Genomic DNA, 17,122 nt, shown 5'->3' on the forward strand with positions numbered 1-17,122 from the left:
TGGCTCAGGGAGGGGCCAGGAATGGGAAGCGGTGGGGGTGGGGGCCTGGAATAGGAGGGGCTGGGCAGGCTGCCAGCTGGGCTGGAGAAAGGGTTTGGTTTCCTGATGACTGAACTTGCTAAGGAAGACCAGCCTTGGAGGGATGGATAGGAGGTGAAAAGGTGGTATCCAAGGACAGGTAATTGTTTGAGAGCGGGAGGAATAGGGGGGTTTCAAAGCCCCCCCTTTTATAGTATCACTGGAGGGGGATGGGGTGGGGAAGCGATTGCTGGAACATTTTCTGGAAGCATCCTAAGTAACTGAAAGCCAAATCAGCCCCATAAACAGATGGAGGGTAGGTGGGTAGAAGCCAGGATAGCAAATAAACTATTTCCATGTTCTTGTTTTAATTCCAGACTCCAAGCTTGGGACACAAAGCAATTCTTCCCTGCCTCCCCCCCTCCTCACCCCCCCCCCTTTTTGGAACTGAATGTGTAACTTTCCAGAACAAATAATGAAATGCAGAGCTCCTTAGATTAAAAAAAAAAAAAGAAGCCTTAAAGTGTTTCTCTGCTTTGCATCACCCTCTGGGTTTGCTTTAGTAAGGAGATTTTTTTTTTTACAGAAGTGTTAAAAGTGCTTTTACTAGAAGTAGTACTGGGGGTGGAGTGACAGCCCTCCCTCTTTCTTCTTCCCCTCCCCCCATTTCTCAGCAGACCCAGCATGCCTAACTAACCAATATTCTACAAAGAATGTAATTTAGAATTGTTGAGCCAAGGAAGCTTGAACAAATCCCCTCCCCTCATCCTTCATAACAACCCCAACAAGTGGGCAAACAACCTCAGATTCAACAGTTCCAGGGAGGGACTTTTATCCTCCCAATATTGGACAGACAAGTCTCTTACTTTTGGACAGCTTCTGCTGGTTAGGAAGTGCCCCCTTATGATGATCCCATATCTGTCACAAATCTGGTATATTTGTGACAAGATATATAGGAGAGCATATCCATTTCCAAGAGCAGAAGTCAAAGTCTGAGAAGTTAAAAAGTATGTACATACATTCTTCAGGCTCTAAGCTATCCTTTGCTGCTGGCTGGGTGAATTCAGGACAGGAAGGGCCCCACCCTTTGCTTTCATTTTCCTGGCTTTTGTCAGCCTTCACCACAACCCCTCTTTTCTTTAATTTTCCAATTTTTATTTTTGGACTGGAGAGAGGGTGAAAGCTTTTTGGCATCTGTATTTAACAGATTTCTTTTCTGGGATCTGTATGACCTACTTGAGAAAACTAGAATGCCTTTTATTTCTTGTTTATCTGGCCATACAAGAAATCCCTGCAGGCAGGGGCTCAGTCACCTTAGCTGGAAACTCTTATGAGGTACACAGGACACCATCCTTGGTGACATTTCCCTTGACTTTGGATTTTCTCCCTGAAAACACTCCTTCAAAAGACCCTGCTAGGGGTGTGACTGCTGGGAGCCCCTATATGGATGAAACTAGGGGCTGTCCTTTGTGGGCTGGGCAAGCTGTTAACTGGTCTTAGAGGCTTTTACCAGAGAATAGGTAAGAATCTCCTTGCTAGGCTGCCTATATTCTGGGCATAAATTCTGAAGGGGGGGCATTCCTTTTTAATGTAAGAAGGGGTCTGGAAGCCCAGAAAGGTTGATCAAGGAGTCTGTTCAAGGACCCTTGGAATGAAACAATAGTAATGTTAGAAGTCAGTGTGGATCATGTTCTGCAAGACCTTCCCACTCTAGAATTGTGATGGGAGAAGGAGATGTAGCTTTGTTGGTAAGGGTCTGGAAATACCTATCCTGGTTTGCATTCCAACTCCTTCAGCTTGTCGTGGGACATGGAAACACATCTCGAAATTGTGGTGCAAAGATGAGTTTGGATTTGCCAAAAGAAGCCTGGATGTTCAAACCAAGTCTCCCCAGTTGACAGGTACATACCTTGACTTTAGCATTGTATCTCTATGTGGCATGAGGAAGGTAAATGTGGGAAAAGTGTAAGCCATGGCTTCTGTCCTCAAGGAGTTTAACTTCTAGTTTGAAAGAGAAGAAATATACTTATGAAACACTATAAGGATATATAGTTCTATATCCCAGACAGAAGGAATATAACACTAACATACAAAAGAAAATAAAAAGATAATGGGATATAAAGCTGGTTAGGGATTTAGAGGTCATGAAACAGGTACAGAGAGGTGTCCCCCCCCCCCCCCCCCCCCAGATAGTGTAGAGCAGCATTCCTGAAGTCAGGAGGACCTGAGTTCAAATCTGAACTCACACTTATTTGCTGTGTGACCCAGTCACTTAACCCTGATTGCCTCACATCCAGGGCCATCTCCAGTCATGCTGATTCGTGCCTGGCCACTGGACCCAGATGACTTGAGTTGATGACTTAGCACAGCACCCCCCTCACTCAAATCCCATTCATTTGCTTGTCATGGTGTTACCTCCCTGAGGGCATGGTCTTCTTTGAGAAGGAAGGACAGATAGCCGTAGAACTGGTAGTTAAACACAGGTATCTTGATTTCCAAATCAAACTGTCCCTAAAAGGTAGATAGGCATTCTGATGGACAGAAATGCTGGACTCAGACCAGAATTCCATTCCATTCTCATAATAGCTGTGTAACCTTGGGCAAATCACTTAACCTCTCAACCTCAGTTTCCTCTTCTGCAAAATGGAGATAAAAATCATACTTCCCAGGATTGTTGAATCACATGAGAATATATTGGGGGGGAGGGAAATCTGCTTTACAAATGTGAGCTATTATTGGACTAGGAAGAGGAGAGATATGGGTTATTCAGGGAGGCTTCATGGGAAAGATGGAAGTTGAGCTAATCTTCCTCAGTATGGCTAGAAGAATTCTGGTCTATTAGAGGAACACTAATGAAGTCTGCCTCCAGCTAGGAATAAATTTGGCATCTTTATGGGACAGTGAGGTGATTGGTCTGACTAGAGCAGAAGATACAGGGAGTTAAGACTGAAGAATTTACCTTGTCTGATAGGGTCAGACCACAAAAAGGGAAGAGGAGACAATCACATATAGGCCCTTCATGCTTTGCTCACCAGTAGCCTACAAAGGTTACCTACTGTGCTAAGCTCTTTACTATGTTTCATTTGATCCCCATTTTTCAGTTGAGGAAACTGAGGCAGACAAGAGATTTAAGTGACTTGTTCAGGGTCCCACAGCTGAGGACAAATTTGAACTCAAGCCTTCCAGAATCCAGTCCCAATTCTCTATCCATGATCTGTCTCTTGGGCTCAGAAATCATTATAAAAGACAAAGTAATTGTATGATAAAACTCATAGCTTAAGGAGGTTTGATCTGACTATAGTAGGCCTACTGGATTGGTATGGAAGAACCTGAAGCCTGAGAGGCCAGCTTACCATTTAGTTGGGAGGTTTAAGGGCCTAGACTATGGTGGTAATAGTAGGGAGGAAAAGAAAGGAAAAACTAGAGGAGACATTGTGAGAAAGGATTGACAGGGACCAGGTGATTGGATATCATTACCGAAGAGCACCAGAGCAAGGATGCCTTCAAGGTTTTGAGCCCAGGGAGAAGGAGGATACCAGTGACAACAGTGAAAAGTAGTTGAGATAAAGAGAATGTTTTAGAGGAGGGGTAAATGAGTCTCAGTTTAGTAGCAGTCACTGAATATTAGAGTTAAAAATGACAACATATCATTTAGTTCATTTTTCTTGACAGATGAGGCCAACCTAAAAGGTTTGTGACTTCCTCAAGGTCACCCAGCAGGATGATTTGGGGGCCGGGGCGAGGCATCCAAGTGAAAAGGCAGTTAAAGATAAGGAGCCCAAAGGAGAAGACAGGGCTTTAGAGATAATGGCCTAGGAGTCATTATCAACAGGAAAAATGATAGCAGAAGCCAGGAGCAGAGAGAAGGTTCCAGGGAAGTGCTAGAACCACAGACTGAGACTTCCGATAGTTCATAGTAGTCTTGGAGGGTGAAGATGGTGAATGAGCCGTTGAAGGAATGGAATAGATTATTTGGAGAGGTGATGGGGGAAGTGGGACAATATGGTATTGCCGAAGTCAAGGATGGAAAGTTCCAAGAGAGAGAATAGAGAAGTGAGAGAAGATGGGGACAGAATAGGAAAGGGGGGGCATTATTGGTAACTTTTGAGAGAGTAACATCATTAGAGCCCTGAGGACTGAAGTCAGATGGCAGGGAGTTAAGGGAACAAGGTTTCTTTCTTGAGATGTCTGACATTCAAGAAATAGGATTGATGTTAGAAGAGTCATTTAGGGTTAAATGGAAGGGTCCCCCCTTTTCTTCTCTCTGTCTCTCTCTGTGTCTCTCCGTCTGTCTCTCTCTCCCCCTCCCCCACGTCCACATTTGAAAACAGCTAAAAGATGGATGGGAGATCATAAGGACCTTCAAGCTAAAAACCACCATAAGAACACCTCTTGGTCCAAGCCCCCCCCATTTTACAAGTGCGAGGTTGGACCTAAGAGTCCGGGGTGTTTGGCTCCGGGTCGGGTAGACCCAGAGCCTTTCCAGCTCCCCGCCGCCTCCTGCGGAGATGGAATAAAACTGGAACGTGCAAATCCCCAAGCAGCGGTCTATTACCGGGCAGAATAAAGCATCTCCTCTCCTCCTCCTGTCAAAGCAGAGAAGAGCCGGGATGCTAATGAAGCCCGCCGGGGACCTCGTTAGGCTCCGCAGCCCTGCCCCCCTTCCTCCCCACAGTGCCAACCCAGACTCTAGCAGCATCAGCTCCCCCGTACCAGTTGGCAAGGTAACAAACTGCTTGGGGACTGCGGGGGCTAAGAGGATCGCACCCCTAGACTCTAGAGATGCCTGCTGCTTTTCCTTTGGGGGGGCCCAAGGTCCCCGATGTAGGCTCCGTTTTAAAGAGTTAGAGGGGAATGTAAAAACGGGCTGTGCCTCCACCAGCCCGGCCGCGCTAGCCCGGGGAAGGCCGGGTGCGACGGGGGGCGCTTTCTCTCCCCTACCCACCCCACGTCCGACCCGGGCCGCCGTCCCCAGGGTGGGGGAGCCTTCCCCGGGGCCCAGGGCAGCTTGGGCCCGCTTTGATTGAGGGGAAGCGGGGGGGGGAGGGTGCCGGAGAATATGGGGGGCTGTAAGAGGATGCCCCGAAGAAGAGCCAACTGGGCAGGCGCCGGGGTCGCACTTTGGGGCTCCCGCAAGGCCAGGAGGCCCGGGGGAAGCGGGCCCCGGCCCCCGGCGGTCACTCCCGGAGGAGGCCGGCTCCAAGGCCTCAGTGGGAGGGCGGCCGGAGCGGGAGGGGGGCGCAGACGGCCCGGGGTCTCCCCCCGCCTCCCTCGGGGGCTCCAGCTCCCGCCCCGCTTCCTGCGAGGTCGGGGCCCCCGAGAGACTCGCAGGAGAGGGGGCTGGGGGCGGGGTGTCCTCTCCTCCGTGGCTCCAGTCCTTCCCCCTGCAGAAGAGACAAAGGGCCCCAAGGAGAGGGGCTCGGACAAAGCCGGGGAGAGCCCGCGACCCCAGCTCGGACCAGAAACCCCTGGGAGATGGAATGTCACTTTAAAAAGGGGGGGGCTGGGAACCACATTTTGATGCCCTGGGAAGGTGGCTTTGGGGGAGGGGCAAGGAGACATCCTTCAAGCCAAGTGCGGCAGCCCACACTCGGGGCGCCCCCCACTCTCGCTGCTCCGGGCGCCGGGCTTTTCCCACTTCCCTCCCCAGAGCCGAGGAGGGGAGGAGGGAAGAGCAGAGGGTCAGGGCTTAATGAGGTCTCCGGCGGGGTGCAGTTGAGTCTTCCAGGGTCCCAGCCACGACTTAAATTGGCTCCTCACCTGATACCTTATAATGAAGACCCAAGGCTCCACCTGAGGCCGGAGCTGACCTTGGCCTTCTGGGGAAGGGGCTCCCTGGACCAGAGCCCAGCTAACGAGAGGCAGGGGCCCCTCCTCTCCACACATTCCTCTCCCGTTGCAGAAGAGGGAATTGGGGGTGGGGGGCACGCTTTAAGGAAAGCCTAACAGACAGCTCAGGTTAAAAATAGAGTGAATGGGAGCAAGCCACTGAGCACATGGCAGGAGTGCTGTCATCGGAATGAATCCTTTCCTCTTCCTAGCTAGATACAATTACACAAAGAGAAACTCATTTTCCCTGGGGAGAGGGACACGTATTAGGAAATTTCTGGAGTTGGGTCGGTTTTGGTGAGGATCATACCCGATTAGCATCAGTGAGAAGTGGTTTTCCAATGAACGTTGTAAATTGTTTATTTTTAAACACGGTTTTCTTTAGAAATTTTGAGTTCCAAATTCTCTCTTTCCCTCCCACGCCCTCTCCCTACCCACTGGGAAGGCAAGCAATACAACATGAATTATACATATGAAATCGTGCAAAGCCTATTAACCTATTAGCCATTTTTTTAAAAAGGCAAGAAAAATAAAGGAAGAAAATTATACTTCAGTTTTCACTCGGAGCTCCTCATCATCACAGGCGGCTAGCAAGTTTTTTCATCCTGAGTCCGATGGAGTTGTCTTGAATCATCCGATGGGATTTATTGAAAGGTGGCTAGAGGGTGAGGCACAGCTAAGAAGTCAAATTCACACATGGTTTAAAAATTATCTCTTGCTGCCAGCCACTTTTGACTAAAATAAACTGAGCCTTGTGAGACCTAATTCAAAGGAGAGGGTCATGATTACAGTCAACAATGGAAGTGTAAATGGCCCTAATTAACAAATTGGCTAATAATCGTTCTCTTTATTGACATTAATGATAAAGCTTTTACCCCAACAAAAATAAAGTTCAGTTTTCCCCTTTGGAGTATGTGTGTGTGTGTGGGGGGGGGGGTAAGTGGGGTGGTGGTTAAAAGGTCAACTGATTACATGAGAACAAACTGAGGGATATTCCACTAACCTCAGGTCTCCCCCTAGGTAGAATTAGTTCCCGGATACTAATGGGAATCTCTAGCTCCCCCTCCCCCACTTTTTAATCCCTTGGAACTACTCACTGTCTCCTTTTAACCATATTGAAGTATTTATTCATTTAAAACCCTTCTGTAAGTTTTAGTAAGAATGCAGATGGATCTCCTCACCTGCCTTGTTATATATTTTTTTCCATCTTATACTTAAGGGTAGACCACAGAAGACAGTCCTCAGACTAAGGAGTTTGGTTATTAATTCCAGCTGTGATGGAATTTTTGATGGCCTCTGATGATATGTGACTTTGAATAAGCTCAATATGTATTGTTTAATTTCTCCATATGCAAACTAGATATATGATGAGTGATATCTCAAAAGGGTTGGGAGAAGTGACCAACCAACAATCTTAAAGCATCCCCTATCTTCAAGTTCCTTTTGAAATTTTGAGTTCCAAATAGGGTACAAGACATGTTGATGTTGTGTTTGTATCCCACTACTGTAGGCAGTAAGGTATCCAGAAAAGCACCCTGAATTTGGAATCAGAGGAGTTTGTCTTGGGATCTGACACTCAAGAACCTTAACCATGCTCTAATCTCAGTTTTGTACCTGTAAAATGGGGGAGATAATTCTGCTTATTTGTATTACCTGACTCAAAAGGTTAGTCAAGCGTCAGATGAATAATCTATATAACATTGTATACATGTTTGTGAGATATTGCATTTTTTTAAAACAATGACAATGTCAAAGAATATGGGGTAGAACTGGGGAGGTTGTCCTTTTCTCCTGCTGCTGTGACCATAAACAAACCCTTTCATTTTTAATGTAAACTTTCCCCATCTTACTGAAAATGCAGTGTCTTCCATCTTTTTTTTTCTTATACTACCAACTGAAAGGAACAGTATGAGAAGGGTGAACTCTAGCCAGACTCATGTATGTCATCCTGTACCACAATATGTGAACCTTTGCTGTTGTGTGATTGTTTCAGTTGTGCTTTACCCCATTGGCAGGTTTTCTTGGTAGAGATACCAGAGGGATTTGCCATTTCCTTTTCCAGATCATTTTCCAAATGAGGAAACTGAGGCAAACAGGGTGAAGTGACTTGCTCAGGGTCCCCCAGCTAGTGTCTGAGTTTGGATTGGAACTCGGGTCCTCAGTTCACTCCACCTCCCAGCTTCCTCTTCAGACCTTCCACAAACATTTCCTTACCTAGTGTCTGGGGCAGATCTCTGCAGGCCTCAACTGTCCAACTGCTATCACTTCCATCCTTTCTTTGTTAAACCTTAGAGTGAAACGGCCCTGCCTCCAAGACCCCTTAAATAGTATGTCCCATCATCTCCATCACTCCCTCACTCCTCCTAAACCCTCTCCTCACTCTATGACCCTCGATTCCTCCTTCCCTCCTTTCTTTTTCTGTCTTCTTACCTAATCTTCAGCCTGGAGTCAGAAGCAAATTCTGTTTCCTTCTCTAATTTTCCCCCAACCAACCCCACCTCCTCCCATTCAAGATATGGTGATTAAATCCATCCCTTAAGTCATTTACTACCACATAGCTCTACTTTAAAGGAAAAATGGATCTACTTCTGATTACACTTCTTTCAGTATGCTCAAAAAACTCTCAACTCTCCCTTACCTTCCCCCCAAAAGATGATCTCACTTCCTATTTTACTGAGAAGTCTGATGTCATCTGCTTTGAACTTCCTCTTCATTCATCTTTCACATCCTCAAAACTGTCTTCATCCATAGTCTCCTGCCATGTTCTGATGCCTAGGATGGTTACCTTTCTCGCCAATGTTACCCCCTCCACTTGGGTCCTTGGGCCCATCCTCTCCCAATCTCTTCTGATACTTTCCTCCAGTCTTCATTCTATCCTCTTTAATCTCTTCCTAGTTATCTTCTTCCCCATTGCTTACCAATATACTCAGCCTAGACCTCAAGCCACTTTCCACCAAACTATTCTTTTGATTCCTTGAGCCTCTCAAGATAATATCTTATTTTTCCTCTCTCAGGTATGACTCACTGCATCCATTTTAGCATCCCCAAACTGTCCTGTTTCCTACCTCCAGTTTCCCTCAAGTGGCTGGTACCCAGCTGGAGAAATCTGATGATCTTTTTCCTCTGTTATCTCCTCTTTCTATACCATCTGATACTGCTGACCAAGCCCTTTTTTTGTTGATATAGTTCCCAGTGATGTCCTCTGTTCTGGTGATTGTCCTGCCTCTCTAACTACTTTTGCCAGAACTCTGCTGGTTCAACTCGTTTCTTTTGCCCTAAGCATGGTTATTTCCCAAGGCTCTGTCTTTAAATATCCGTGTAGTCTCTCTATTCAGCATGGTACTCAAAGACCTCCAAAATCTGGCTCCATCTACTTTTCCAGGTATTTCCTGCTATTCTCTTTTATGTACTTGTGATGTTAAGGTCCAGTCTGTGACCCATACGGCGTATTAAAATCTTAGCTCTTATAATTCTAACTTCTTGGACTCATTTCAGATGTCATTTCTTAAGAAGGCCCTTTCCTCCCCTTTCTAGTTGTTTTCTAGTGTTCTTTCCCTCACGGCATTAATTTATCTTTTATTTATCTGTGTATATGTGTAAATCCCCTCAGTTGGATGGAAATTCATTGGAAGACAAGGGTCTTGGAGTCAAAAAGACCTGGGATTAAATCCCACTAGCTGAGTGACCCTGGGCAAGTTGATTTCTCCAAAATGGGAATAATGACATCTACCTCAAAGGGCTGTGAAATAACGTAACTTTCCCCAAACGTCTTAGTGTAGTTTTAAACTATTACAGTTTGTATATATTTGTTTATGTATATATATATATATATATGTATATATATATATGTAAAGGGAATAATCATTTATGAGGGGCTTACTGTATTATAGGCACTGTATAAAGTACTTTATAGTAATAATAGTTACAGCCTTTGGAGTTGAGTGCTGTCATTATCCCAGTGATGATGATTTCAGCCTTTGGAGGTGAGTGCTGTCATTATGCTAGTTTTACAGTTCAGGAAACTAAGGCAGACAGATTAGGTGGCTTGCCCAGGATAACACAGTTAGCAAGTATCTGAGGTTGAACTCTGTGTTATTCCTGACTCTGGACCCAGCACTCTACTGTGTCACCTAGCTTTTTTGTGATATCAGTGATTTAAGCTATTATTATTAAGGACAGGGCTGTTTCATTTTTGTCTCTGTATCTTCATTGACTGGTGGAGTGTTTGACCCATTGTAGGTTCTTAATGCTTGTGGATTGCTAGAATCTTAGATTTAAAACTAAAAGCAGATAGAGATCATCTAACCTAGTTCCCTTAGTCTATTCCTATGGCTTCATTGATCACCCCTATGCAGATGACCCCAAATCTGTGTTGGAACCCATTTTCTTCCTCTTAATCAACAACTAAGATGTCTCGCTTCCTATTGGGCATCTTTGCCCAGTTGTTTTACCAATGTCTCTGACTTGGCATGTCCAAAGATGAATTTATCTTTCCTCCTAGACCTGTTTCCTCTTGACTTTCTTCACTACCATTTTCCCAGTCATCTGAGTTCCTAAAACTCCAGTCATTTTTGATCTTTCTTCTCCTTCAGCCCCAACATTCAGTTGCCAAATCTTATCAATTCTGCTCCCACAATCTCTTTTTTTTAGGTTTTTTTTTTTGCAAGGCAAATGGGGTTAAGTGGCTTGCCCAAGGTCACATTATTAAGTGTCTGAGACCGGATTTGAACCTAGGTACACTCCTGACTCCAGGGCTGGTGCTTTGTCCACTGCGCCACCTAGATGCCCCCCACAACCTCTTTCAATTGTCCCTCCTCTTCCCTCAGTCTTTCATCTTTCTCTTAAAGTGTTGTAATTGCCTTCTCCATTCTCTTCTGCAATCTATCCACACTTCTCAAAATAATCTAATGTACAGATCTGATTATGTTACTCCTACATTCCAAAATCTTTAGTGGCTCCCAGTTTTCAACAGGGTAGAATACAGCATCCTTAACCTGGTCTTATCTCATCTTGCACTATCCTCCATGATGTGCATGTCATCTCTCATGCCTAGAAAATGCCCTTCTCATCTTATTGAAATGTTTCTCCTCCTCCTCTTTGAAGCCATCCTCATCTCCCTAACAGAAATAAACTTTCCATTCTCTAAATTTTCTTAGAGCACTTTGTCTGAATCCCTTCTTTGTCCCTATTATATCTTAAATTGTATTTATTTGAATAAATGTTGTATTAGTAGAATATAAAATTTTTAGGGGCAGGGGTTAGTGAATCATGCTGAGTGAATAAATGGGTGAAAGAGAAGAATGCTTTTTTCTTTTGCAAGGCAATGGGGTTAAGTGACTTGCCCAAGGCCACACAGCTAGGTAATTATTAAGTGTCTGAGGCCGAATTTGAACTCGGGTACTCCTGACTCCAGGGCCAGTGTTCTATCCACTGTGCCACCTAGCCACCCCTTGAGTGAATAAATGGAAACACTTGATTTTGGACAAAACTTCAACAAGATTAAGGTTTTCTCTATCATGAGCCTCATGGTGACTCAATGGGGCAATGGAATTATCTAAAGCCCTGAAGCCAGAGTTATATTCTACACATTTTTTTTAATATTTATTTTTGCCAATCTATTATTACAGTAATTTTATTATGAGTAAACATAACCACCCCCCCAAAGAAGATGAGAAACCTCAAAGAATAGTGAGAGAGAGAAAAAAATACTTCAGACTGTGTTCAGATTCCAATGGCTCTATCTCTGGGGTGAGTTGCTTTATCATAAGTCTACCAGAGCAGTTGCTTCAATATTTCTCCTACAGTTGCTATTACTAGCTGTACCTCTGCTCTATTCCTCTCTGCTCTCATTTATTCTATTTTCTTTCTCTCCTTTCATCCTGGCCCTGTCCAAAAGTGTGTTGTATCTGAGTACCCTCTCCCTCCATCTTCCTTCTCTTCTCCTATCCCCTCTCCCCTCCCCCCATTCCCCCTTATCCCATCCCTTTATTTTTTTCTAGGGTAAGGTAGTTTTCTATACCCTGTTATGTATGTTATTTCCTCCCTGAGCCATTTATGATGAAAATGAAGGCTCACTCATTCACCCTTGCCTTCCCCTGTTCCACTCCATTGAAAAAGCTTTTTCTTGACTCATGAAATTTCTTAGCTTCTTCATCTGTTTTCTCTTCCTCCCAATACTTTCCTTTATCACCCATTGACTCCATCTTTTTACTATATTATACCATTCTATTCTGCTCCTTCCTGTGCTCTGTCTATATTTATGCTCCTTCTAACTGCTCTTATAAATGAGAAAGTCTGGACATTCCTTAGACCTAGTCAAATGGTATAGAGGAGAGAACATTGGTCTGGGAATTGAGATCTTGTGTAAGTCACCACCTGTCTAGTTTTTGACTTCATCTTTCAAATGAGTTACTCTGTGACCTATGACCTTTAAGTTCCCTTCTTTGGCTCCAAAATTCAAATATCAGCTCTAGTAAAATTTGTGAAGCTGTATGTTTTGGGGGGTTGGAGGGGGAAGAAGGTTCCCTTTTTGTCTTTCAACTTCTCCAATGTACTCTTCCTTCTTTGAAGTGAACTTCCTCTTCTTCATAAGCCCTGGGGTCCCTTATTCTCTCTATTCTTTAAAGATGTTCACATCCTTCACCGGTGTTAAGGGGATGCAGCTTGGTGTTGTGGAAAGAGCCATGATCTAGAATTTGTCAGATCAGATTCTAGTTCTGATTTTGTTACTTACAACTAAAAACCTGTCATTTTGGGCCAATTACCTTTTCTAGACTCAATTTACTCAACTGTAAAAATAGGGAAAATCAAGTGTCCTTCCTGAAATATTCAAGGGTTAAATCAAAGAAATGAAAGTGCCATCATATGAAAGCTGTTGCCAATAGTTCCCTTACTAGTGGTATTTGCATTTTAACAAGATGGAAATCTAAAACTATAGGGATTAATTTTAAAATTGTAGGCTGAAGGTGGGCATCTGAAGGGCACTGGATTTTCCTAAAGTTCCTGAAATCACACCTTGTGGACAATTTCTTATTCTATGTACAAGGTCAGATTTGGGATAGAGGCATTAGATAGATGTTTAGAGATAGATAGAAATGAGAGAGTTAGAGGCATATTGGGTGGACTGAATAAAGAACAGTTCTGCAGTTCGATGGTTCTGCAAAAGAAAATGTTAGTATATGTACCTGCCCCACAGTAGGCCCTCCATAGAGTAAGATTTCTTTGTTTTGTCTGAGCCATTAGTGGCTCATCAGGGCATTCTCATTTGAATGAACTAGGACTTTAATGGTTTAAATGGGAGGGAGGAGAGGATGCAATATTAGATCTTCCTTTCTTAAGGACAATTCAATCTATTCCCCAGGAGGGCAGTTATCTTCCCTAGGATTTTCCTGACAGCCTTAACTGGCTGGATGAAATAGGAAAGAGACAAGTTGATTTGCATTTGTTTTACATGATATTTACATACAATTTACATAGAGCCACCATCATTCTTGTATTGCTAACTTTAGTTGCTTCTTGAGTTTTTTCTCCTCTTTAGCAATTTAACAACTTTGTGTGTGTGTGTGTGTGTGTGTGTGTGTGTGTGTGTGTGTGTGAGAGAGAGAGAGAGAGAGAGAGAGAGAGAGAGAGAGAGAGAATCAGAGGGGCAAGGCGCTGCTGTGATGGATGTTTTCAGAATTGTAAATCCTGGTAATAAAATAGACCCTGTTCTCATGGAGTTAACCATCTGGTAAATTAGTCTCTACCTTGGACCTTCCCTTCTCGGAGGTCCCTGTGACTGGCAGGGGAGTCTCTCTGCGGCTCCCCTGTGAGGGAAGACTTTCTGGACACAGCAGAGCTTTATTCAAAGTTTCGGAGCGGCTGAGAACAATTACTGGGGACCCCTTCTTGCAAGCCAATCACCGTGATGCAGCAGAGCGGTGCACGGGATGCCCCGGGGTGCCTTCAGAGCAGGCAGCGGTCTCCTCGGGCCGGGAGACGTCAGGAGAGGGTGAGCGGATGAAGGGGGCCCGGGCTTCGGGCCGGACCGGGGAAGGGACTGGGAGGCGATCCTGGCACTGCGAGGTGGGCTGGATTTCAGAGTAGCTATGGTAACGGAAAAGAAGATGGAGAGAGGGAGGCGAGGAGCCGCGTCGCCCCCGGCGGGAGGACTTCCAGGTGCGCGAGGAGTCTGCTTCTGGGCAGCGCCGGGCTCCGCTGGCTCGCTGGCCCCGGGCCACCAGAAATGGGCCGCGGGACCCCAGGAGCTGGGCCCTTGGTGCCCGGCCGCTCCCCCACGGGGCTCACCGGTGAATCCGTGGCTCTGTTTGCACAACTTTTCGGGGGGCTTCGCTCGGAGCCCCCCTTGGGCCCTCGTCCGGGGCTGGTCTCGGCGCCCCGGCTCTGCCCCCGCGGGCCGGGCAGCCTCCATCCCCCGGGGAGGTGAGGGCGCTGCGGCCCCTCCAGGGAGGCGGGGGAGCGGCGCGGCGGGGCCACGGACACCGTTGCCCGGGTTACGGGGCGGGGGGCCGGGGAGGAGCGGCGGCGGCGGCGGTGTCCATGGCGACGGCGCCGCGCCGGGGAGCCCCTAGCGCCCCGCCGCTCCTCACCTGCCGGCCGCGCCCCGCCTGTCCGCGCAGCCCCGGCGCCCCGCAAGCTGGTGGGAATCCGGGGCCGCAGGACCCCCGCAGAGCTGCCCCCGGCCCGGGGCTCGCCGCCTCCCCCGCCGCGGCAGACCTCGGGGGGAGATGCTCCAGAGCATCCGACGGATGACCTTGGCTTCACCCGGGCGACCCTTCCCCTCCCGCGCCCCCTCCCCCAGCTCCTGGCAGGAATCCCAGCTTTGGAGAGAGGAAGAAGAGAATGGGGGGGGGGTGTGGCTGGATGCGGGAGCTCGGAGCCCCCCAAAGCTGTCCCTGCGCATCTCCAAGCACCCCTTGGTGTGACGGCTTCACGGAAGAACCCGGGCCCAGGCATTCCGCTCTGTCTCCCCTGTGTCACCCCATCTGACTGGCCAAGCTCCCTTCCTCAATCTCTCCTGGCCTCCACCTCCCCGTTCCTCTCCCACCTATTCCCCCCCCCCCCCAAAGCCGACAGCAGTCCCTCCACCCCAGTCACATTGTTCATCCAGGGGATACTTGACCCTGGGGGAACCTTGGCACCCACCCCAGAGGAGAAGGAAGGGCAGGACCCTGAGTTTGCCGGAATGGTTCCTACAGGAAAGGAAGGAAAAAAGGAGGGGAAGGAAGTTAGCAGCAAAAAGAGGTGGACTTTGGGGTGGAGATGGGATTGTTTTAAATGGTTTCCTTTTTGCGGGCTTGAAAGTCCACACCAGGGTCCACCTAGGGGAGTTTGAGCTGCGGCCTCTCCGGTTGTCCTGGCCTGGAGGAGGAGTATCATGTTCCTGCCTTTGTGTGGCAGGACTCTAGTACTGACAGTTGAAGCAGCATGCTTGAGGTCTTCCACCCAGGCAGAGGCAAAGACACAGGTCCCTTTTCACCCCCATCCTCTCTTACCCACTTGAGGACAACCTGGATCATTTTTTTTTTCTCCTTAAAGCTCTCAATAGTAGACTGTACATTAGACTTTTCTCTTTCGTTTTTTCCACCCATGGTTTCCCTCTCTTTACCTTTGGACCCAGTCTTTAGATGATCTAGCACATGGCAAAGTTCACATTACCTCACCTTTCTTAAGGCTTCAGCCCATATTGCAGATCCCAGAAGTAGAGCAGTCCTGTGACTCTCAAACCTATTTTGTTCAAGGTATTTGAATTAGTAAAAAAGTTTCTCACCTATTATTTGTCTGTTAAAAATAGCTATACTTTAATTTTTCACTATCACAATGAGCAGACATCTGTCAAAGCATCTTTGTTTTTTCTTTCTTTTTTTTAATTTAGGTTTTTTGCAAGGTAATGGGGTTAAGTGGTCAAAGCATCTTTCAAAGAAGGTGAAGCAAGTTAGACTTTTACATTGAGAATATTTTCCTCAAAGACCACCTCAAAGAAGCCAAATGACTGGATGACTCTACTGGACAATGTTTAGGGGTGTTTCGGTGAGCCTGGGACAGAGCATGTTCAATATCTTACTGAGATCTCTCAGGCTGGACAATCCAGCTGGTCTCTCCATAGAGATTCACCACTTAGCAGCACATCATTCTGTGGGACTAAACAGGGATAAAACTTCAGTGCCACAAAACATTCTCAACTCCAGGATCTTTTCCCCCCTCTTCAAGAAATGCATCTGTTAAGTAGAGATAGCCAAAAGAGGCCAGAGAACTGGCAAGAATAGAACATTTTTTTGTATGTGTGATTCAATTTAACATATACTTTAAAAAAACCCAATGTAATATAAGCTTGCAGTTTTATAGCTAATCTTTTTATATTAAAATGTTTGTGTGTTTTGATGATTAAGGTTATAAATAAAATTTTAAAGAGCCAATTGGTGTTATTTGTCTTCCCACTCTTCAAGGGATTGTAATATTTTAAATTGACAAATTAGTCATATTTATCCAGCAATTACTATGAGAATACAATTCAAAGAATATCACTTCCCAAAATTGTTGCTTTATATTATACCTTATATTATACTGATTTACAAAGTGTCTTTGATTCATTGTCACTTTTGGTTCTCACAACAACCAGAACAGATTTAATTTTTCAGAGTGAAGAGGTGACATTCAAAAAGATTTAGTGATTAATGTGGTTGGAGTAGTAGAGATTCAATCAACCATTTGCTAATAAACATTAAGGATTTATCAGGCATTATGATAGGGACCAGGGATATAAAGATAGAGCCAATTCTATGCACTTTAAATCCATTGCCCTTTCTGCTTTCTGCATTGCCTCATCCTTTAGGAATTTTGAGGAGTTTGTAATCTAGTTATGACAATGAGACATATTTACATATAAAATCTGTCTTGACTTTGTGATCACAGCTCCATTATTGGTAATCTCTAAATTGGAGTCACTAGAATGTAGATGGGCAAATACTGTTCATAGTTTCAAGAAAGGGAAAAAGATGGATTCAGGAAATTGTAGCTTGGTAAAAAACACAAAAGAGATTACTAAATACATAACGTATGAGGATGAATAAGTCAACAAACATTAAGAGAACACAGCAATCTTCTGAGATAAGAACAAGTTAAACCAAACCTTATCTGTGTTATCACTTATTATTCTAAGTAGCAATGTAGAGCTTTCCCAATATATCATACTGCCTTCTGTTAAACATAAATCTTATTTTGACTTCCACCGATATTCAAATATTTTGATAACACCAGAAAAAACAGCCACATCAGC

General features: G+C 45.5%; 1 long non-coding RNA gene across 1 annotated transcript; it reads left to right on the top strand.

The window, feature by feature from the left end:
* The first annotated feature begins 70 nt into the window (after positions 1–70).
* Positions 71–8,757, top strand: LOC141512861 (uncharacterized). The gene is made up of 4 exons (XR_012475620.1): positions 71–178; positions 1,815–1,919; positions 4,617–4,742; positions 6,368–8,757. It is a non-coding gene; the product is annotated as an uncharacterized LOC141512861 (long non-coding RNA).
* The last annotated feature ends 8,365 nt before the right edge of the window (positions 8,758–17,122 follow it).

The sequence above is a fragment of the Macrotis lagotis genome, chromosome 2 (genome assembly GCF_037893015.1).
Source record: "Macrotis lagotis isolate mMagLag1 chromosome 2, bilby.v1.9.chrom.fasta, whole genome shotgun sequence".
Classification (NCBI taxonomy): domain Eukaryota; kingdom Metazoa; phylum Chordata; class Mammalia; order Peramelemorphia; family Peramelidae; genus Macrotis; species Macrotis lagotis.